General features: G+C 38.7%; 1 protein-coding gene across 6 annotated transcripts in view; it reads left to right on the top strand.

The window, feature by feature from the left end:
* dab1a (DAB adaptor protein 1a) overlaps positions 1–24,351 on the top strand; it is a 552,095-nt gene that overhangs the window by 182,943 nt on the left and 344,801 nt on the right. For 3 of the 6 annotated variants that reach the window (XM_057840961.1, XM_057840960.1, XM_057840959.1), the window contains exon 1: positions 2,029–2,351. The exons of the other annotated variants lie outside the window; for them this stretch is intronic. The gene's annotated coding sequence lies outside the window, so the exon portion shown is untranslated. Of the gene's footprint in view, positions 1–2,028; positions 2,352–24,351 lie in introns of those variants that run through there. 6 annotated transcript variants of the gene reach the window in all.

Raw genomic sequence — 24,351 nt, 5'->3', positions numbered from 1 at the left:
TTTAAAGGAGCTAACAGTTTGAGCATACTTCAGACGTTCAGGTAACTTGTTCCAGAGGTGAGAAGCATAATAACTAAATGCTGCCTCAACCTGCTTGGTTCTTGTTCTTGGAACATGCAGGAGACCGGTTCCAGATGACCTTTGGGGTCTCGATGTCTCATAGGAATCTAACAAATCAAGCATGTATTTTGGTCCAAGGCCATTAAGTGTTTTGTAGACGAGCAGTAGTATTTTATAGTCTATCCTTTGACTCACTGGAAGCCAGTGTAGCGATTTCAAACCCGATGTAATGTGGTCCAGCTTCCTTGTATTTGTGAGAACTCTGGCTGCAGCATTCTGTACTAGCTGCAGCTTCCTGACTGATTTTTTATCAAGACCCGTAAATATACCGTTGCAATAGTCCAATCTGCTGAAAATGAATGCATTCATAAGTTTTTCCATCTCTTGTTGAGTCAGAAGGCCCTTAAATCTGGTTATATTTTTAGGTGGTAATAAGCAGATTTAGTGACGGACTTTGGATGGCTATCAAATTTTAGAATAAAAATGTTACATACCAATGTTGTTTTTGGCAGCCCTTTTAATTTTTGTTTTAGTCTTAGTCTTTTGGGCGAAAATACTTAATACCGTAATTTCCCGAATATAAGGCACACCCGTGTATAATGGGCACCCTAAATTTACTTGTAAAATCTAGGGGAAATTATTGTACCCGTGTGCAACGCGCACCATAATTTTAGCACCAATAAATAGAAGAATACAAGAAAACAGAGCTCGTGTACAGGTACAGAAATGTCATTTTACTGACTGGTGAAACACAGCACAAGCGTAGCACATTGGTAGTTTAAAACATTACCGTAAACTGACAATATGTACGGTAATAATATGATCTGACAACTTCTTCAACTTCCCAGAATCCAGGAGAAAACAAAACATGTGACTTTTCTTTTAAAAGCTGCTGTATAACTTGCTTGTTTCATCATGATGAATAAATGTTTCTTCCATGGATTGATACGGTAAAATAAAAGTGGTGATTTAGGTCGGAAATCAGTAGAGCGCATTGCTGTTGACTAGAATGTAACAATAGGAACTATTGTTATTTGGGTTTGAGTTTCCCGAGGGACAGATATAGTTGACGGACACAGAAAGTCTGTGTTGTGTTACGTTTGTTACGGTCCGAGTTGCGGAGCTGCAATAAACATTGATTCAAATGAGTTCAAGAAACTAAATTCTGTGCTTTATGAAGAGTGAAAAAAACTGAATTTAACACAGACGAAATCATTCGACCAATCAGAGTGAAGTATTACCGTGTAGCGAGTTATAACAGAATTCACCGGCGGAACTTATGTTGGCACGTTGTTGGGGGGGGGGTTATTTTGTTGAGGGAACAGCCAGAAAGATAGTTATATTCCACGGGTTGCATGTGAGACAGACATTGCTACCGTATTGTGTTGCAGCCTAAATGTCAATAAAGCAACGCGGATTAGCTCCTTTGTTTGATACTCCGCCTCCGACTCCTTCCCTAGCTCGCCACGACCGAAACAAAATGGTGAAGTCACGTCCCGTAATGGTCGGCAACGGATCGCCGCATACGTTTCTTCAACACAACATGGTCATGTCCAAAAAAAAAAAAAAAAAAAAAAAATTCCGTCTTATGTATGTGTATATATATATATATATATATATATATATATATTTGTCTCCATCCCTTGTACCCGTTTATAATGCGCACCATGATTTTACAAGTTGATTTTGGAAAAAAAAGTGCACGTTATATTCGGGAAATTACGGTAGTCTTTGTCATATTTTAGTCATTTCAAAATATGTTTGTCTTCGTCCAGTTTTAGTCGACGAAATCTCATACAAATTTCTTTTAGTTTTAGTCGACAGTTACCCAAAATGTTTTCGTCTGTAAATTTTTTAAAGTTTTAGTCCGAAAATAAATAAGTTTCCAACAATTTGAAATGAAATAGATAGACGAGCATACTGTATATTGTAGCATCTACAAGGACAACGTCAACTTGGCGATGATAATACACACTCAGTTGGAAAAGCAGTACATCATTTTTTATTACTGTCGCGGCGAAGAAAGATCTGCAGATCTAGCAAAAGCATTTTTTCACTTTCTCATTTTTTTTCCTTTATTTTCCTTTAATGTCTTTACCACGGACTCACCCTTTTTAGAACTTTAATGTAGTAACCCCTGGTGCCACTAGATGAAGCACCACCTAAGAATTGGCTCCTAATGCTCCACTGATTGGGGATGGGAGCCAGGTGTGTCTGTAAGCAATGTCATATAGGTAAGGGGAATCAGGTGTGTCTGTAAGCACCCAAACAACAGAGCAAAGATGTTTCTGGTGAGTTGCAGTTTGCGTTTGTTTGCTTTGCCTTTCCAAATAAAGAATGATCAGGCTGCTAGAATAAGCCTAACCTCAAGGGGTTAGACAGATATGTGACCTGATATGTTTGAATTTAGGTATTGATCAGAGTGGTATGTGAGACTGCCCTTTTTTTGTAAGCATTTTCTGTTAGAATTTGAATATTTAGCAAAGTATGAGTACATTTCAGCTTGTAAGTTAAAACGATGACACGTTACTTCATGTTAAAATAGGCTTGACTGAATTTGAATGATCATTAATGATGATTTATTAAATAAGTTGATTAAGTAATCAATTGGTCTAGTTTAAGATAGGAATTGTTTAAGTTCATGACACCGATGTTTGATTATTTTGTAAATATTTCACTGTAAATAGTACACAAACATTTTCACTCTTTTTAGTGTTTGCTTTGTTTCAAGGCTTTCAAACTGCTTTTCTCCTTCTGAATATTCAAACGAATAAAAATTGGAGTTTGCCTCGCGTCATATCTGCTCGCCATCCCATCAAGCGGGACAAACATTTAAAAGAGCTTCCACCTTGGAAGCCACGAACTCTACATAAAAAAATGTTGTATGAGCGGTTAACACTGGGAAGTCCTGGATTTAGTTTTTGATATTCTTAGTCTAGCCAGAAGTTGCAAATAATCAGTATTTCCCAGTAATTGGTCATTTACCAAACAAAACAGCTGAAGTGGGCTATTAGCTAAATGCCATATCGCCAACTGCTTAAAGACTGGCCACTGTGTTTTAAGAGGATGCTCACGATTCTGAAGCTAATATGAATGCGCCTGCTATTCTAATGCTAGCAGTTACATTTAGTGTCTGATGATCATTCAGCACAGCCCTTTAAACGCTAAAGCAGCATTGCTTATTCTCTCTTGCCAAGATGAGAAAACGAATCTTAGTGTTTTAGGGCTGAACAATATTGGACAAAACTTACATTGCGACTTTTTGGGGGTTTGCGATATATTGCGATATACTATAATGCAATATTAAAACTAGAAGAATTTTCAGCAGATGACTTGAACAGCTCTGTTTGGGAAAACTTTGACTCACCATGTTTTTGTATTAGTGTATTGCATTCAGTATTTTTTTTATTCCCCCCCTCGTTTTTCTCATTTATCCTTGTATACTATTTTTTTTCTTCATTTTATATTCTTTAAACAATTTATCATATTTTTCATTGTAAAAAATGTTATCTTAGATTCTGTAATTTTTTTCATTGTTGCATTTAAGGAGCTTCAATTTACTTTAATTGTATTTATTATTCATTTACTTAGGAACTGAAAGTGCAAAAAAATTGCAAAACCACGATATATGATTTTATTCTTATAATACATTTTCATCCAGGCTAAGTTGGTTTATTTCTGAATGATGAAGATTGCTGTGTATAAAAGGGATACAGGAAGCAATGTCTCGGCACACTTGCTGCTTTAATGAAGCAAACTAAACTAGTACTGCAACGATTAATCGATTAACTCGATTATTCGATCAAAAAAAAAATCGAATTAAATTTTATTGCTTCGAGTATTCGTTTAATTAAATGCCCTCTGGTCTGCCTCATTTCACATGGCTGAATCCAACTGCTCCCTGTTAAGACCAACATAAGTTTTTGTTTGCGCTAATGTTTTTTTAATGCATTCGTAATTTTGTTTATAGATATATTTAGCCATTTTTTGTGGGAATATGTGTTTGAACCTTTTGTTAAGAGCATTATAAAAATTTTTTAGCATTTAATAGCATTTAAGCTAGCGGACCTTTGCGATGTAAGTTAGCCAATTGTTCTTTTATTCTTTTATAAGTATTTGATACACTCACAATGGGAAAACCCATTGGCAGTGTATCAAATACTTGTTCTCCCCACTGTAGATCATTAAAAAAAAAAAAAAAAAAAATTATACCGTTTGTGGCTCAGCTCAGGTATTTTAATTTTTCATGTTCCTTATCCGATTACTCGATTATTCGAACTAACTAGTTCATCAATTAATCGACTACTAAAATAATCGATAGCTGCAGCCCTAAACCAAATGTTTGTGTCCCCCCCCCAAAAAAATTAAAATTATCGCACATCCTGCGATAGGACTATTGCACATGCGCACATCACGATGGCGATATTCAATATATTGTGCAGGCCTACCGTGTTTCCAAACAAGCAAGATGGAGTGCAGCCCAGCTTAAGACACATCCTAAACTTCGTTGAAAAGAGTGAGGGAAAGGCACAGCACATCTCACATGAGTGACACGACCCAAACACTGTTACGATGAAGCTGACGTACACCACGTACAATATGAAACTGTCACGCATTGTGAACATATGACAAACACTGTCACATTTTCGTCTAGTCAGACGAAAACCGGCATTTGTCTCGTTATGTTCTGATCTCCAAAGCCACGTTTTTAGCTCGTCATCGTGATGTCATCGTAATGAAAAAAATTGTTTGTCTACTAAATATTTTACTTATGGTCATTGTTGACGAAAACAACACTGTTACATACAAATTGGACTGAACTAATGAACCTCCATCGACTTAAAGGGCAGGTAAAGAGCTTTTTTGAATTCGGTGTAATTTTACGAATATAAACTTTGGACGAGTTCGTCAAAAAAAACATGTCATTTTTAACGCGTAACTGCGAGCATAATTTGCTTTTTTTTTTTTTTTTTTAGTTTTTTGGCTCTCCGTTAATAGTCCCTTCCCTTAAAATAAGACCAAGTTTGTATTTGTTTTTTTGAAAATAGAAAATTCAGTTGTAACTAACGTTTGGTGGTATGGCACCAAATATAAGATCTTTTTTTTCTAAATCATTCCTTTTTTCAATTCTTTCAAACTTTTTTTAAAACCTGATTTTAAAGCTGTTTTTAACTGGTAGCATTTCATATAATGGTGTCTACCATTGTGTAATGGCATTAAGGTAGCAGGTGCTCCAAAAATATATTGTATTACAGCGCACAATATGTGTAATTTTCTTTGTGTATTCAGCTTTATAGTTTACCTTACCAGGAGAGGAAAGAAAACGCTTAAAAAACCATCAACATTGGACTCTTTGATGGACTGACTGTCATCCTAGTCGGTTTGCATCTGTATAAGTAGATGGTTGAGTAAATATGGCATGGCTGATCAATCAATCAATCAACTTTATTTGTATAGCACATTTAAAAAATCCGCGAAAGAGTCCAAAGTGCTTTACATACCATAAAACTCAAGTTAATTCAAAGATAAAAGAAACGCATAAAAAATAAAATAAAGAAAAGACGAGGTCCTAAATGGTCATTGCACATTAAAATCTGAAGAAAAAATGTTTTAAGGTGTGATTTGAAATCCGTAAGGGGCCTGTAATTGCTTCCACAGCCTGGGCACCATCACCGCAAATGCACAGTCACCCCTAAGTAGGGCTGCAGCTATCGATTATTTTAGTAGTCGATTAATCGATGAACTACTTAGTTCGAATAATCGAGCAATCAGATAAGGAACATAAAAAATTAAAATACTTGAGCTGAGCCTCAAACGGTATAAAAAATAAATGAGAATCTACTATGTACAACAAAAGAACAATTGGCTAACTTGCATTGTAAAAGTCAGCAAGCGTAAATGCTAAAATGCAAATTGCTTTTTTTTTTTTTTTTTTTTTTTTTTACCATGCTCTTAACAAAATGCTTCAAACACATTTGTCCACAAAAAAAAAATGGCTAAATAAACCTATAAATTAAATTACAAATGCATTTAAAAAAACACAAAAACTTATGTTGGTCTTAACAGGGAGCAGCTGGATTCAGCCATGTGAAATGAGGCAGACTAGAGTCAATACAACTAAATGCAAACACTTTCAAAACAAACCATTACAACGCCACTTTAAACGAATACTCGAAGCAGCAAAATTTTATTCGAATATTTTTTTCTAATCGAATACTCGAGTTAATCGATTAATCGTTGCCGTACTATCCCTAAGCTTCATCCTTGATCTAGGGCCTATTAGAAGCAGGTGGTCAGCTGATCTGAGGGTTCTGGTTGGACTGTAAAGCTGAAGCAGTTCTGCCAGATATGGCGGCGCAAGATTATTCAAACATTTAAAAACAAATAATAATATCTTAAAATGTATCCGGTAATGTACCGGGAGCCAGTGAAGAGATGTTAAAATCGGGCTGATATGTTTACGCCATCTATGATCACGATCGTAAAATTGCCCACCGCTAATTGTAACCCATTCCCACTGGCAGGAAACAAGTTAGATAAGTCGTTGAAACTCGGTTTGGTTTGTTGCCAATATTTCTCCGTATTGGCACTAAGAGGGTTAAATTGTAAACACCCCTTTTAATGCTTATTCACGATAATCGCCACCTTGCACGGCAGAAATAAACACGCATGTTCAATCTTGTAATGTAAATATTGAACAAAGGAGAAGCTTAAAGGATCATAAACCAACATCTCATAGTGGTCATGTTCATGAACTGGTGGTTGCTTTAGAGATTAACTGTAGGTGTGTGTTTTTTAAATAGAATTAGCATAGAGTATTGTAACTGATGTGTGTGCGTGTGTTTTACCTGTCAGTAGCACACAGTGTAATCATCTAATGTGTCGGCGCTCGCAGTGAAACGGATCTCATGCTGTCGCTCTGCTTGATTCCTGCAGGTTTAATCAAGCATTGTTTTAATTGAACTGCACCAGGCACGCAAATAATTTTTGAGGACCAACCGGGAAATATCAGTGTACTGCTATGTTCTTTGTTTATGCCTTTAGATTTATAGTAAACGCTTACAAAACCACAGTCCAGTTTTCGTGATTCATCTATTTTACATTACTTTCATACTTTTCAAAGGAGATATCGTAGCTATAACAATATTTTTTAAAGCAAATCTTGAAAATAATAATCAAGCTAGGTCGCCACGCTTCACCCATTTAAAGCTTTTTTTCCCCCCTTATCATTAAAAAAATCTAGTCAGCTGTTACTGGAACCGCCACAGAACATTTCCTTCCCGCTTCTACGGTAATGTTCTTTCTTTTCATGCTGGTTGCAGAAATTATTTGAATGTCCTCATTAGTGACGACTATCATTCTCTCCAGCGGTACTTTGCTTTTTCCGCTGATTTCATTTCGCTTTATAACATGTATTAATGCATGAACTCTAATCTATTTTAATTAGCGCTACGCATTACCTGGAGTCATAGCCGTGTGGCGGGATATGGAGGAAGGTGTGTCAAGGATCACGGCTTTTTATCCGACATTCGCTTGTCATTATGGCGTTGCCCTCCGCTGCGGGTCCAATTAAATCAACTTGTATAGCTTCACTTTCTGATTTTAATCGACACTGCATCGCATTAACTAAGCCATTCTATACTATCATATACTTCAGATAATACTTCCATTAAAAATGTACTTTTTGAGGTCCTGGAAAGGATCATGTAAAAACTCAACAATAATGCTTGAAAATATTGAATGGAATGCAATGAAATCAACACCCAAAGGCAGCCATGTATTGGATGCGTGTGGCATTGGATCTTATGCTCACAGCTCAAATTCTGTTTATACAAATTAATCTATTAGTTATGACTTTTAAATCATGGTACCACTCAATTAGGAATGCCTCGATCACATATTTTTGCTCTCTAGTACTAGTCGGAGTCACCTGCTCTGCCGATACCAGACGCTATTCAATACCATGGCGATGAGTGCAAAAAAGCAGATCAAAAAATCTTTTTTTTTTTTTAAATATTTGAGCAAAACTATCCAAAAATGACTACCATTAAAAACGAATAGTGCAGCTGTTGTTTAAAGTGCATGTGACACAAGAAAGCCTGTTCGTTTCATATTATACGCGGTATTTAATGCACGTGAATGAAATGGACCACTTGGATGTGTGCAGAAGCAATCGAGATATTCAAATTTTTTAATCCGGGGCTATGAAAATGAGAGACTTCCAGCCTCCGGTTCTTGGTTGTGTCAAGACTTCCACCTCCCTCGACCCTTTTCACCTGCCCGTTTAGAGAGCGCTATTCTCGGCTTGGGTCCAGGGAGCACCCCCGCTCTCGTCTCTGGTTCTCAATTGTGTTAATGCTCCCGCTCCCCTCGTCCCTCTTTGTGTGCTCGCCTAGAGAGCGCTTTACTCGGCTATACTCGCTAAACTAACGTCGGCCGGTTTGTCCACCGACGTTCATTCCATTGCTGTGTCCCTGGCGACGAGTACTCCTGCCAGGGCCGCAGCAGGGAAACGACGAGCCAAAACTTGCTCGCCACCGGGGGTTGGCTGATCGGTGAAAGTAATCACCCCCGCTGCTGTGTCTGACATGAGTCGCAGTAGCTTTGTGTGATTTGTCATGTTCGAAAAGCGAGGAGACTTTGAAGAGCTGCTCAGTTGGGTTAGCATGTAGCCTAGCTCTCACCCTCCTCTTTTGTTTACGCTCTTTCCTCCGTCTCCGAGTCCCCGCATGTAAATCACAAGGGCCGGACTAACTCCGGTGGCATAAAATACCATTCAGGAGGTTTAAGAAGTCGGCAGTTTTGACCATTATAAAGTAATTTATCCCTGTCGTACTGAATAAATGCATTTTTAATATTTCATATTCTATTTAGCACAAGACTGTTATTTGCCATGACCATACAATTTATTTAGCAATCAGGGAAAAATACTTAGATACAAAAAATATCCTATAAAAATATTGCAGTATAAAGATAAAAACATTGAGGACATTTTGCAGTCTGCACTTGTCATCAGCCTCGTGTTTGTTGCCTCTGTCGCCTTTTTATCGTTGTCAATCTTCCTCCTCCTCCAAATATGTCTCAAACATATATGGCTGTATGTCACATACTTCCTCTGGATCGACAATATTGTTAGAAAAATCCACACTTGAACCAGAATCGCTGAAAAACGCTTCCTCCATTGGGCTCAGTGCTAAACCCGCTGAAATTGCTCATTCTCTGACATCATCACCAATATGGAGGCGCCAGAGCGCTCTAATGACAGGAGGAGCTAAACGGCTGATTTAAAGACTCATTTCTCGTCACCTGCACAATGCCAAATTGTTCTATATCGTTGAATCGTCTCAAAATATGACTTTAATTCCAATAACAATGTTATTTAAGATGTGTTGTCATGTCATATGTACGTTAAACAAACTAACAAATTTACTAATAATTTTTTTGCACATCTGTTTTGCGGCACAGAAGATGGCTGCACACCCATTACATTTGAATATTGTCTTGCGTGAATAAACATGAAATGAAAAAACTTCACATAAAACATACAAACATAAAAACTCCACGAATAGCAGTAACAACAAAGGATTTTAAAAGGTCAAGAAATCAAGTTACACAAGACAAGTAAAACTCAAAACAAGTGCTTAACAGAGTAAAACTCAAAACAAGTGCATAACACCACCTCAGACATATACAATAAATACAACAAACAAAACAACACATCAAATGCTTTTAAAAAGCTGGTGTTTTTCACCCATTTCTGATCTAAATATGCTTTCGCTGCCAACGCTCCCACCTCAGATGTATTGGACAACTATCAGTGCTAGACATGTGCCGATTACCAGTTTGAAGGTATACCATGGTTTGAAAACGTCCTGGTATCAAAACGCAAAAAAATTCTGTCATACTGTCCCTGAGGTATTAGCTATTTTCTATGTCCCAAAAAATGCAGGGAGAAATCTCTCGCTTGTAGGTGCAAGGCTCAACCCTCCCGAAACGGTTGTTGCGTAGTGTCAGTGAGTCAGCTGAGCTACATGATGGCTGGAGGAGGTGAAACTCCTGAACTTTTTCCCCCATCGAAGAAAACGAAATCGCTGGTATCGGAATACTTCGGCTACAGAAAAGTTACAGACGGTCGCGGCTTAGAGGAGCAGGGCCAACCGACATGTAAAACATGTTTCCGGAGGGTGGCTGCCGAGGAGGCAATGCCTCCTATATGATTTCGCATTGGTGCAAAATTAAAGGTTAGTAAACACTGTCATGAACGTTTCCCACCAGCTACGAGAGTTGACTCCAACTTGTTTAATGTGTCTAGCGGTGGTAAAACGCGTTTTTTTTTTTCTTTGGAAAGTGTTTGTTTTGAGAAAGAGAGTGTGTGTATAATGTAAACATGATACAAGTCATACACACGTGCTTTTTATGGAAAATAATTCAATTATTTTTTTTCTGATGGTAATAATGTTGAGCTGTGGCTGTGGGTTTAGGCTCACCTAAAATACTGAACTTATTTTAGTTTTATTTAGTATATTTCAGTAATAAAAAAAAAAATAAAAAAACCATTATGCTTTTGTTCCAATTTGCCAAAATGTTTTGAAAAATAAAAAATCCTGTTCAAAGAATTAAAAAAATAAATAAATAAATTTATAACCAAGACCTCTCACAGTAGCACATTTTAGAGCTGCAATATCAATACCGTGAACTGATATTTTTGCTTATGGTTATCCATACCTGTCAACCCGAGGCCGTTGGCAATGTTACAAATAGTGAAGTATGCCCTTAGAAATTAGTGACTAATCTTACAAAGTTGTATATAGCGTGCAATATGAAACAAAAATAAAACCCAATTTTTAAAATATGAATTTTTTGGTAAATTTGTAACATATAACCTGGTGCAATCTAATAACATCTTCAGCTACATCACGATTACTAAAATTTAAGTGACTTTTGTTATAATTGTATGGAGTACTTTTGGCAATTTCTATCATGTCTTGATGGCTGCACTTCATGGCACTTCAGCTCGCAAGTCAGTTTGACTTGAAGGTAGTTCGTTAGTGTGTCCAATTATTAATTATAAAGGTAAATTGATAAAATGAGGTTACCGGTGCAATCTTGAGTCAGGGAAAATTTCTTTTGCTAATTCTGAGAAGTGATCCGCAATAGTTGCAGGCAAATTGTGTTCGGCAACAAAATGGCAGAATGAAATCTCCACTTTCGTCACTTTTCATTCTGCAGACTTCATCTTCATGACCAGTGTTGTTAATCTTACTTTTAAAAAGTAATTAGTTACAAATTCTCCCAAAAAGTAATTGCGTTAGTAACTCAGTTACCTGAAGGTAAGAGTAGTTACTTGGCAAAGTAACTGGTGTTACCTTTCATGTTTTTTTTCCATTAAAAAAAAAAAAAAAAAAAAAAAAAAACGTAACCTTTGCTATGTTTGAAAATCGTTTAATATTGTGAATCAACTGTTAAAGTTGTTAAAATTGCTACCGTTTTTGCATTAGTTCTGTCTACTTTCGACATGTTAGTTTTAAAGCTTCCATCATTTAAAGATAAATTCAAGTCAAGATTTTGCCAATTTAGGAGTATTTTAGATCAAAAATTACTTAAGTTCGCTAGGAAGGTTCACTACAACGGAGCCTTTCTGAGAAGTCTACTGCTTCAAAATGGCGGCTGTTTATTAACGCCGCCGTCTGTCACTTTGCATGTAGTTCTATAAGCATTTGATATCTAGGCATAGATTGTAGGCTGTCGGCTACAGTCTATGGAGCCACCTAGCCTAGCATCGCGTTTGCTACTGCGTTACAACACTTTTCTCTCTGTGTCTGACTTATCGCGTCATTCAACCAACGTGGTAACGAACATTGTCTCGTTGCTGAAACGGCGACAAAATCCAAACGGAGAAAAAAAAAAACGTAATGCACGAAAAACGTCCAGATTTTGAACGTATGGCATACACATTTAAAAATCAGTGCTCACTTGTACAAATTACGCTGAAACCGTACAACTTGACAGGTATGGTTATCATACCTTCAGAATATCATACCGGCACATGCCTATTCGGTACCAATGGTAGCAATTGAGTTAATATGCCAGATATCCCATCCTCTGGACTCTAAGCATCTTTTGTTTGTGTGGCGTGTGCATATTTGCGTGCTCCGCTACCTGCCCAGCCTTGGGATTAAATGTCACTCTTGTAGATTGATGTTCTCTCTGATAGAACGCCGCGGCAGGGAAGGGCTCCTCGGCCCCTTCACGCATCCCGGCAGAAAAAAACACACTTGAATGATAAATATGAAACTCTCACCCTACACTAATGCATCCACGCACTTTTAATGAAGCACATTTGTTGCTATGTGCAGTGAGAGGTAACTGTAGTTGCTTGTTAATGAACCTGAGCTGCATCTTGCAAATGTGTGAGAAAAGATCAGGAGGTTAAATGCTTCCATTTCCAGCGCGCGGGGTCGCATACTGGTAAAGTGACTAGCTAGGCGGTAAAGTGAAAGGTCACACGTTAACACTTTGGCAGAAGTGGAAGGGAGCAGCGGGGCCTTGTGGGAGTTTGTACATATGAACATGCGAAATAGTAGTGTGTGGATGGCAGGGGGAGAAAATGGCGTTTCATATATAATAGGCAAGCAGCAATATCTATGCGTTGTGCTCTGGCAGGCATGCATTGGAGAACAATTTATTCCAGACCTCACCGGTGCATGCTTGTCTTTCTGTATGGCTGCACTCGTGCATTTGTGAACGCATGTCTGCGTTTGGCCTCACAACGCATGACATCCTGTGTGTACATTTGAAAGAACCAGCAGTATTGAACTGATGCCATTATGAATGCAAAGCAAAAAAAGAAGTACATTTAGAGCAATTAATAACACAGGATTGCTCAGTATGCCGGATTATTGAAAAAAATAAAAAAAATAATACAGCCATAGATTGTAGAAATTCCCAGCGGCAGGAAAGAGATTTGTGTTTGAAAACTTACATACAATTACGCATTAATCGACTTTGCATGTCCTAGATATTTTTCCACTGAGTATTACTCCCCGCTACCTACTTCCCTGTGGAACTTCCAGAACAGGTCAGTAAATCATTGTATCTCTTTTCTAAGCTTTTAAAGCGAGCTAATGTTGTCTTTGTGGGGTCATTTTTCTTTCTGTAAATGAGTGGTTGGAATCCAGAATACCTTTTCCTTGCGGAATTCATCACATGGAACTGCAGTACTACTACTTTTCATGGCATGTGAGGAGAAGCTCAGATACAGTAGCTCAATTTCCACTGAGCAGAACAGTCAGCTTTAAAGTAACGGATAAACTGAAATATATACAGTGGATTACAATTATAGAATTGGAGGACATTTTATGTATCACACTTAAAATTTTAAATAAACCACCTGTATAATACCAAAAGATCTTTTTTTCCTTTTGGCTTTTCCCTTCAGGGGTCGCCACAGCGAAACAATTGTCTCCATCTAAAGGCCGAGTTATGCTACCGCGTCAGACCTGCGCCGTCAAGGAAGAACCGATTTACGACCCTGCGTAGCCCGACGTGCTCCTATTGAATTTTCAAACCCCAGCGTCACGTCGACGTATATGACGTGGCGGAAATGGACTGTGATTGGTCCACTCGCTCAGACTGTTGTTCCCGGTTCAGGGGGAACTTTTCTACACGCAAAAATGGACCAAGCCAACGGGAGTATCATCGAAGAGCAAGTCTCGTCAAGACATAAAGATTGCCAAAGGGCAAGGTCAGCGATTGATTATAAAAATGGAAGAACCACCGACACGTGTGTGTTCGGAATTGAGTGGCCATACGAAGCGGTGACCCAGTCGGCCAGAAACTGCCAGCTTTTTATAAAGTTGTCATATTTTTGGTTGGTGCACTTCATCATTTATTGTGTACATGTTTGCTGTGAGTCTGACTTATTTACGTGTCACACTTCAAGTATATGAAGAATAAAGCACAAGTTTGGTGTCAAAAGGGTTGTTTTGATGTTTAATTTTCAACAACAGACAGTTCACACACATGATTCATGATCACTGATTGTGAGTGCCTCGGTGCTTTTATGACAACGTTAACATCAAGGCTTCCAACGCAGTTTGGGAAGTTCCATAGATGCCAGAAATTTGCTATGGCTTCCCACTGGCTGGTTGTAGAACACTGCAAACAAATCTGGCTGAAAAGCTTTGCAGACCTCGGACAAAACGCTGGACACAGTGCTCGACGCCAGTTTGAAGCTTGCCGCCACAGCTAGCTGGTTTTCACCCGAGGCTAGAACTCTCTATGCGGCATCAAAAGTTGGACAGTCGTCTGCGCCTCAACATTCATTCAATGTTGATGTGCTGAAGATTTACATTCAAGCGTTCCATCTTGCATTGTTTATTTTTCCGCCGTTAAACTAGACAAGAGGAAGTCAACAAGTATGCCCCAAAACCATACAAACATAACGCCACACCCCCTCTAGTGGCTTGGCGGTGAATTACAGAGCAACATGTCACCTGGCCGGAGAACCATCGAATGTCGCCGTCACTGTAACGAACGCGGGAACATAACTCGGGCTTAACCCTGTCGTCTAAATCCTCTTGTAACCCTGCTGCTGTGATTATGCCAAATATGTTGAATATTAAACAAATCATGTCATGAAAATTTTAACATTGTTCTGTAAGATGATCTTATCAAGTCATTGGTAGTTTATTACTGTTCATTGATGAATATGCAGCAGAAAAGGTGAAGAGCTACTGGACAAGAATTTTGAAACCGAAATGTCCTCCAATTCTGGAATAATACTAGTGCATTGTTGGCACCGTGTCTACTACCAAACACGACAAGTTTCTGTCAATCTGTCTAACACAGGTGTTGGCAAACTATTCCACAAAGGGCCGCAGTGGGGGGGCACCTTTTCAACAATCTGGTGTCTTATAAGTGCAATGGTTTATTGCAGTTGAATGCTTCTTGTTTCCCCCGACCCCGCATTGGTTGAAGGGCAGCTGAAAAGCTTTTCAGATTTCGGTGTCATTTTATGAATATAAACTTTGGATCGGTCCGTCAAAACAACCATGTCATTTTTAACTCATAACTGTGAGGATCATTCGTGTTTTTGTAGTTTTTTTGCACTCCGTTAATAGTCCCTTCCTAAACCCAGAAGTGTGACGTAACTTCCAGAAGGGAACAGAAGACATGGCAGACGTTATCCACAGGGAGCATAGCAGCAGCAGGGATATCAGTGTTATTTCCACCTAAAGTAGAATTCCAGGATCGCTCTTTCGTGACTCTAACGTTGGCAGGGGTTCCCAGGAAGGATGATCTACAATGAATCCCTACATGCTTGAACCTGAAGCGTCAGATGACGATTTACTCGGCACAGCAGACGTTGGTGACGCCGCCAATTGACAGCTCGACATTCACAAATGGAAGAGTGGTAAGCCTTTGTCCAGCATCGTGATTTTTCTATGAACCTTTCTTTCACCAGTCATTATATCATATAATTAGCTGTCACTGCCAACACAGTTTAGTTATGTCAACCCAAAGCCCCAAATCATAACCAACCAAACTAAGTGATGACCAACTGATCAAACTCAATCCAAATTCACTGCTAGGCTAGTAGGTTTTATATTTATCCCATGACAGACCAAAAAATAACCTATTTAGTTCTGGGGACATTTTAATTTACACAATACTTATAGATCTAGTAAAAATGTATCAAATTCACATGAGTAGACGACCTGTCAGCTAACCTATCTACTTAGATTAGGCCAGCAACAACAACAAAAGAAAAAAGAACGTGTCGCACTTCAACGAACAGGCAGTAGGATTTGCACTTGTATATCAATAGAACTGCATTAAATTTTAGAATGAGAAAAGCCAGTAAGGGTCTACTTACGTCTTTGTAAAACCAAGGTTGCATTGTTTTAGATTTTCAAAGCTGTCGTCGCTGAAATGATGAAAACATTGAACCGATCGAGGAGCCGGGGAGTTCTTCAGCTTCTCTCACAAAAGTGGTCCAAATCTTTGTTGACATTTTATGGGGCCACTCAGAGTCTTGAGCCTTCGTGTGAGCAATTCATCGCTACACATCGAGATGGCATGACTAATCTCGCGAGTAAAACTCAGAAAATGTTCGCAATACATGGCGAGGATAACGTGGTGCTATACTTTTGTATTAGAGTGCTGGTGGGGTCCTTGGGAATGAACGTTATCAGGTAGCGGCCGGCAGCGGGGCGCGTCCCACATTGCTAAGGTGTTGCTATGGCAGGAACTCAAAAACTACGCGGTCAATTAATTAAAAAAATTTTTTTTTTAGTGTGAGTTTTGAGTTAGCAAATGATGCATTCAATACAATTTTTAATCAAGTAAAATACTCATGAAATCCGAAAAGCTCTTCAGCTGCCCTTTAAACTGCCTATGCTGGATCAGTTGAAACAAGACCAGGACCCACTGTGGCCCTTGACGACTGGTTTGCCCACCCCGGCCTAACACAATTGTTGTACGACTTTCTTAGGATAGGCTCATACCGCAGGTCTTAATGCATAAATCCGATTTTTTGTCATGTTTTTTTGGCATACCTATTCAGACTGCCTTTGTCCATTGAGCCCGTTCAAGTATCACGCATGCACACTAATTTACAGTCCGAGATGCGCAGCAGGAGCATCAAAACAAATGACCACACATGCTGGCTCAACGTCATTCAAAGGTGATCATTTATTTGGCACAAATAGACATAAATAATCCCTGTTTAGTCTTATATTCAAAGTTTATATGGATCAATAGCATGCACACACTGTCCGTGCATGACACACACACATGCGCACAGTTTGCCCGGACTCTCAGCCGTGTAAGCAATCTTGAAATATTGCTCAATGGAGAGAAAACCAAGCATTCTCAGGCTTATCCTCAACATTTTATTTTTTTATGACTGTTGTCAAGCCTGACACTTCCCCAAAAGCAGTGTTCAAGGCAAGTTATGCGCTAACGCATACGTAGCTGCACCGCAAACGTAACGCCCTGTCTCTCTCGCTCTTTGATGACGTAATTGCTGCATGAATTCTGATTCGGGAGACTTGACAGTTTGGACCGCTGCGACATTCTGGAAAAAGTGGCCCAGATTGGATTTAAACCACATAACAAAGTGACCCAAGTGATCAAATTTGAAAAGGTCCACATCTTTGTGACTTGTCCCGTTCATACCGTCAAGTTAATGCCTCACTCGAGTCGGGGAAAAAAATGAATTCGTGCATTAAGACCTGCAGTATGAACCTAGCCCTAGTTAGACAGGGTTGTGCGGACATTTTAGAGTATTTCTAAACAACACAAACATTGCACAATAGTTAAATTTTTTTTTAGAATTGCCCCGCAGAAAAAGGCGTGAAAATGTTAATATCTGTATTGTGGATTTTTTATATGTAAGGAGTTAGTACAAAGGCACATGAGTCTGCCATTTATAATTTTGGACTGGGGGAGACGTTTACATTGTGACTAAAATGTCATTTGGCAGGCGATGCACGTTTGTTGTTCATATGTTTTGTGTGCCTTTTGCGTCTGTCAGTGTGAATCATGTATGACACATCCCCAAGCACCAGCTCCTTCCTCGTTTCTCTCATTCTGTCAGAAGCTACTTTTTAGTGCCAGATGCAAATATTTGAAAATCAATCAGGCTTCATTTGAATCTTTGATGACGCCCTCGTTCGGTGCGTTTTCCGTGGGGGAAATGCCTGTCAAACATTCAGGCGACATCAAATAAATATCAGGGCATGTTTTTTGTCTTCTGGCGGCTCGCCTCCGAGGAATGAAGCGTAGTATTGATCGGCTGCCAGATGATGTGTGGAAATCTGATCATCCACAGTATGGGAATTGCTACACTGTCATACAAAACCTTCTACCTTGCGTTTGATTATTTGGATGATATGTGACTGGGATCGAATTGTGCTGTCTGAGGATATCAACAAGTGTGGAATTCATGAGTGGAGCCAGCAACAAGAGTGTGACTGTGTATTTGTTTGCAAACTGAATTGGCAAGATGGCAGCCTCATGGTGTGGATGAGAATGTTAGCTCTCATCACACTGAGTGAGCCTCCAGCCAACATGTCTCCCGCTGGTCCACACTCAGCATGTACTTTTTTCATGATCATGTTTTTATCTCCGTCCCTGTAATAGTTTTCATGAGAGAATTGGTTGGTGCTTTGTATATCTTATGGTTCTAATTCTGCTTTGATTTGATCCAATTTGGAGAAAAAACACTCAATAGAGAACAAACATCTACCAAATATTTATAGTTTGCATCTTCCAATCCAATTTAATCTAATCTATCAACCCCAGTACTGGTTTAATTTGGAGGTCTTGTTCCTAAATGCTTATTGAGTGTTGTTTTAAAGGGAACCTCGGACTTGGACTTGTAAGCTCTAATAAGCCACAATTGTTCTCATTTACTAAAATGTTATTATAAACGCATAAAATATTGCCATTGATTTAAAAATCTATAATATTTTGTAAATGTTTTGACCTACGGAGGGCGGCATGTTTTATGCGCGCAATGGACGCTCGGGGTGATGACGTAGTTTGTCACTGGTGTTTTGCAATTGCTTAATGCATGGCGAAACGCCAAACAAATGCGGACATCGGTTAAAATCGGCGAGTACTTACTAATGCTGTTTTTATTGAGTCTTTTATCACCTTTACATTGCCTCAAAATACTTTTTGCATGTGTTTCCCTCTCATACTTTTAAGCATTGGGTTTTCTTGTGGTAGCTTTAAAGCAGATTGTTGACCACATTAGTCATATAGTGTATTTAAACCACCCTGATTTGATATTACAATGTTTAAGTATTTTCTTAAGGCATCTTTAACTTGTTCTGTCTGTGTGCATTAAAAAAAAAAAAAAAAAAAAAAAAAAAAAAGCTCAAGGCGTACAGTAGTACTGTCAAATTCGCCTCTTGTAGACGTTTCGCCGGTGTAGAACATTTTGGCAGAACACCGGTTTTGTCCTACTCTCGTCTCATTCAGTGTTTCCTATTCATTTTGCTTTTGCTCCTCGTTTTGTGAAATATTGACAGTGCTGTCATGCTCAGTGATGTTCCTTTCGTGTTCAAATGGAAAGGGTTGAACATATGACATGTTTATGTCGCTATAGTCATACTCTAGCCTAAATTTTACAAATTGTATAAAAACGGAATAACGCATAATAACTAGGGCTGTCAAACGATTAAAATTTTTAATCGAGTTAATCCCATCTTAAAAATTAATTAATCGTAATTAATTGCAACTCAAACCATCTCTAAAATATGTCACATTTTTCTGTAAATTATTAATATTGGAAAGATGACACGACACAAGACTCATATATACTGTACATTCAACCTACTGTACGTGTACATGTACTGTACTGTATTTGTTTATGATAACAATAAATCCGCAAGATGGCATTAACATTATTAACATTCTTTCTGTTAAAGGGATCCACGGATAGGACTTGTGGTTCTTAAAAGATAAATGTTAGTACAAGTTATAGTAATTTTATATTAAAACCCCTCTTAATGTTTTCGTTTTGATAACATTTGTAAAATTTTCAATCAAAAAAATAAACTAGTAGCTCGCCATTGTTGACGTCGCTGAGCGGTGACGTCACATGGGCTCCCTGCCGTTCTTCCATCCACAGTGTCTTTAACTACGTAAGATAGTGATTAAAATACACCACAAGGTGTCAATGGCGAGTTTTAAATTACTTAGAAATCAAGCCAATGAGTGCTTCACAACGTTCGAGACCTTTGATACTTTGTATATTGTGACAAAAAATTGCTCCAGTGTATGTGTTGAGCTAAACGAAATGTTTGAATAGAATTTGACCAAAGTCTGAGTAAGTTTTATATGTATTTCGCATAGCTATTTTGATTGAAAATGCCAACTTTTGTTTTTGTGAATTTTTTTTTTGAGAAATAGGAATATTTGTTGCGTTTTCATTAAATGATACTTATCTTTCTTGTGAAGGACTTGCCGAAGCTTTTGCCAATAAACGGCGTGGTCCAATGAACGCCTGTGTCCACTTGCCTTTTTCTGCCTCTTAGCTCTCAATGTGCAAAAAAAATGGCGTCATTGTAATTTGTTTGAGGCAATGCATGAGCGGGTCATTCTGCGCATGCATTAAATGCATCATGTATTTTAACGTGATTATTTAAAAAAATAATTACAGCCCGGTAACGCAATAAATTTGACAGTACTTATAATGTTTATCTTTTAAGAACTAAAGTTTTTCTCTCTGTGGATCCCTTTAAGGAAAGCAGGTGTAACGCAGTGGTAAACATGCCCATAAAGTTTTTTTGGAACGTGTTGCAGGCATTCATTCATTCATCTTTCATAACGCTTCATCCTCATGAGGGTCTCAGGGATGCTGGAGCCTAACCCACGTGACTATGGGAAGAAGGCGCGGGACACACTGAATGCCAGCCAATCGCAGAGCATGTTGCAAGCACCCAACTGAAAATACATTTTGACGAAAAAAACCCACTACATTTGATCAGTTTGAACAATGTTTTTTTTTTTGCGTATTCAATTATACTTTCGATTGAAAAGGATTTACAAATCAGTTATTTTTTTATTTACGTTTTACACAATGTGATGACTTCATTGGATATGTGGTTTAAACTTCCATCCATCCATCCATCCATCCATCCATCCATCCATCCATCCATCCATCCATCCATCCATCCATCCATCCATCCATCCATCCATCCATCCATCCATCCATCCATCCATCCATCCATCCATCCATCCATCCATCCATCCATCCATCCATCCATCCATCCAATAAACCCTCTAATGTCGGCGGACGCACCGGCGTGTCCTGTGCGCAGGCCATCTTACAAGCCTCATGACTTCGTGATTACGTCACCCTTGAGCTTGCGGTATCCCTCATTTGAAAGTGCGGAGGTGGAGCTTTACCCTCATTTTTAGTTGAAGTCAATAGACTAAGTAAAAACGGGAGATAATGCCCTTCGAGTTTTATATTTTTATTGCCCTCATTAATATGCATTAAAAAGCTACCATGTTTTTATGTCAATATTTTTTTTCTTTTTTCCAATCGGACAGCACTGTATTGAACTACATATCCCATGATTCTCTTCTGACGTCACACTGGAAATTATGATTGTTACACGTGAGGTCGAGGGCGTGTGTTGCAAGCTGTTTAAAGCTGAAAGTCTGCTGAAGCATTTTTTTCATGCATCATGGTGGTGTCTCTAGCTAAAACGATTAGAATTCTCAAAATGTCTCAAAATATTCTGACTTGTGTTTATTTTAACCACTTATTTTGTTAAGGCTTTTACAGTATTATTCTGCTTATCTGATTTGCAAGGGTTTGCTTTGTATATTCCATGTACTTTATTTGTTCTCTACTCTTTATTTATTCATGGTGTGATTTTGACTTACTTACCCGGTCCTTCATTTCCCTGCATCCCATTTTCATTATTATTACAGTCAGTGATTGTAGGTCAGTGCTTTTGTATTTGTATCACTTCATTTATGACCCAATGTTGCCTCACATTACATAATTGGAGCTTTGGTCTACTGTATGGGACGCTGGGTGTGTTGTTGTGGTTGTCGAACCTTATTTTCTTTTCTCACTTGACATAGTGCGATAGAAGTCTTGAAGAGCACTTATTTAACTCACAAGTGGTTTCCTGCTGAAAAGCAGTAATGTACACCTGCTATGGGTTTCTACTTCATCATCCGAGTGTTATTAACTATTAAACACGGCCAGCAGATGTCCGTCACATCCAGCTGTGACACAGTAAATGTGGACACCATTCATTTTGATCTCATCACAGGCACGTGTTTAATTCACACTTTATTAATGTATCGCCATTTGCTTGATGCTTCTACATGCAGGTAGATGACTGAATTGTTACATCACTACTACAACACTGCCATCAATTTTGCGGTCGTTTGTCTTAGTTTTGCATTGAAAAGTATTTTATTATCATCATGGTGAGCAATTATGAGGGATATTGTAAAAACTAATGGTCCAACAGTTTAATTACATTTTAAGTGGACCCGTTTTGTTCTCGTTTTGGCCATTTCCAGGTCATTTCTGGACACTTCTATCACAACAGGACACACACAAAATCTCAAGGACACAGGCCCGAAATAGAATGGGAAATTGGCCATTTTGGTTTGAAGCAGATGTTTTGGGGAAATTCCGGATCTGATAATTTGACAACCAGGTATCACAGATAAAAATATGATGCTAAGTTTTTGCCTGCGCCATCTGGTACAAGTGGAGCATTATGTCAAATTTTGCCATTTTGAAGATTCTTGGAACGTTTTAGGCGGGATGGTCTCAGACACAAATTTCTTTTGGTGGGGGGGGGCATGTGAGATGTAGCAGGATGTGTGACAAAGCTTCAAGGAGGAATGTTTGAAAATGGTAAGTTTGGCTTAAGCTTGCAATTTCATGGAAATTCCAGGTCGGATTGAAAGATTAAAAGACAAATTTTACGTCAAAATCGTCAATTTTGAAATCACAAAGGCCACGATTTATTTTACGTACGCTAGACTGCCCCAGGATCTGGTGTGCAAACTAATAAAACTTGTTTATTTCTGACCCTTTCACAGTAAATATTTATATTTCAAAATATTTATAATACATTTTTAAAAAATACTTAGGCTAATCACAATAGATATACTGCTACTGTGTAGGGATTCGATTTATCTTGTTATATAAATTTTATGCCATATTGCACAATCCTCAGTCCCTGTTTGAAGCAGTTAGACCATGACCACAATTCCACAATTAACATAAAATTTAGGTACAGGATATACAGCATAAACATATAGTAACAACTACATTTGAGCAAAAGGTAAAACATGTTTAGTAGCGGTGTGCCAATACATTGATTATTAGATTCATCGAGATTCGACACGTGACGATTCTATTACGATTCATGAATGTTAAAAAAACGATTTTCCCTAATAACTTAATGACAGGCGCTGCTAGTTTGCTGCCCAGAGACCTTAAGGGACGCACAAGGTGAGGATGGCAGCAGCGGAAGTTACTGAGTGAGAGATTTATTTATGTACAAAAGACTAAATTTAAGAATAAAATTGTGTATGAGACAGGTAATTCGGGTTGTTACACTTTGCCTTCTATGCGCTAGTTATTTTTTAGAGCGAGAGGGGAAGAGATGGTTCACTGCTCCTTGCCTTTCAGCTGTCCAGCAGTAGTTTCGAGTCATGTTAATTGAAAAATGTCCTGTGTGTTGCTAAGAGGTGCGTCTATAAAAGGTGAGTACACGAACTCTCTCATACTGTTTAGCCTTTATTGTTGTTGTTTTTGAGAGTTTAACAGTTAGCACCGAGCGCTAAGCTTATTAGCGAATTCGCTAATGTGTATTTCCATGTTCATTTGTACGTTGTTTGTTGGTGTACAAATGTTACCCCATATACAGAACATGTAAAACCAGGATTAAGTATAGCGGTAACACTACAAAACAGTACAGAAATCTGTGAAAACAAAGTATATTGGTTGAAAGGAGTCTTATTTCTAAAGGCACTTTGTTTTTTCTAGAAAGTGTGGAATTCATTCTACCAGTGTAAAATTTATTGTATTGTTGCCAGAAATAAGTACTGCCTTTAAAACAGCTTTTTTTGCACCTTTTTGTGAAAAAGAGCAGAACTTTAATTAACATGTTTAGATAAATTTGGCAGACACTATGTGGTGGTGGGGGGGGGGGTCTGTTGACCAGGGAAAGTAAGGGGAAGGGCGTGGGGGAGTCTATAGGATAAGTGATTAGAAGGGGTGGAGTGTACACAAATCAGCTCTGTGATCTAGAAACCAGTAATCGTGTGAATCCCTTGTGAGTGCAAGCCCGTCGGCAACCAACCCTATGCTGCCCCATTGCCAATCCCAGCACCGGGGCCCCCCAACAGAGTGTGCCCAATCACATCCAGCCGCGCGGAAGCCCCACCAAACACATGACAGTTACGCAGGCGGGTGGAGACGTAGTGCGGGCGCCACCCCTGGGCCACGGCCCCCACCCAGCCAGCCCAGGGAGGGAGGGCGGTCGGAGGGGGGGAGCCACCAGGACTTATTCTAAACAAATAGGCAATTTGTCTAATGCGTTCTGAGCTTGGCATCAAAGTTAAATGAATGAGAAGACTCAAGAAACAAATTAAATAAATAGTAATCTTGACACCCGTGTTACCAGTCAATGTGGAAATAAGCGCATAAAAGGATACGAAAAAGGTTTCAAGCAGCCATTTTGGGTGAAATCCAGGGCCCACACTTTGATCAACTTTTACTGGGATTTC

The sequence above is a fragment of the Corythoichthys intestinalis genome, chromosome 7 (genome assembly GCF_030265065.1).
Source record: "Corythoichthys intestinalis isolate RoL2023-P3 chromosome 7, ASM3026506v1, whole genome shotgun sequence".
NCBI classification, from domain to species: Eukaryota; Metazoa; Chordata; class Actinopteri; order Syngnathiformes; family Syngnathidae; genus Corythoichthys; species Corythoichthys intestinalis.
This window is presented reverse-complemented; position numbering and strand designations above follow the sequence as displayed.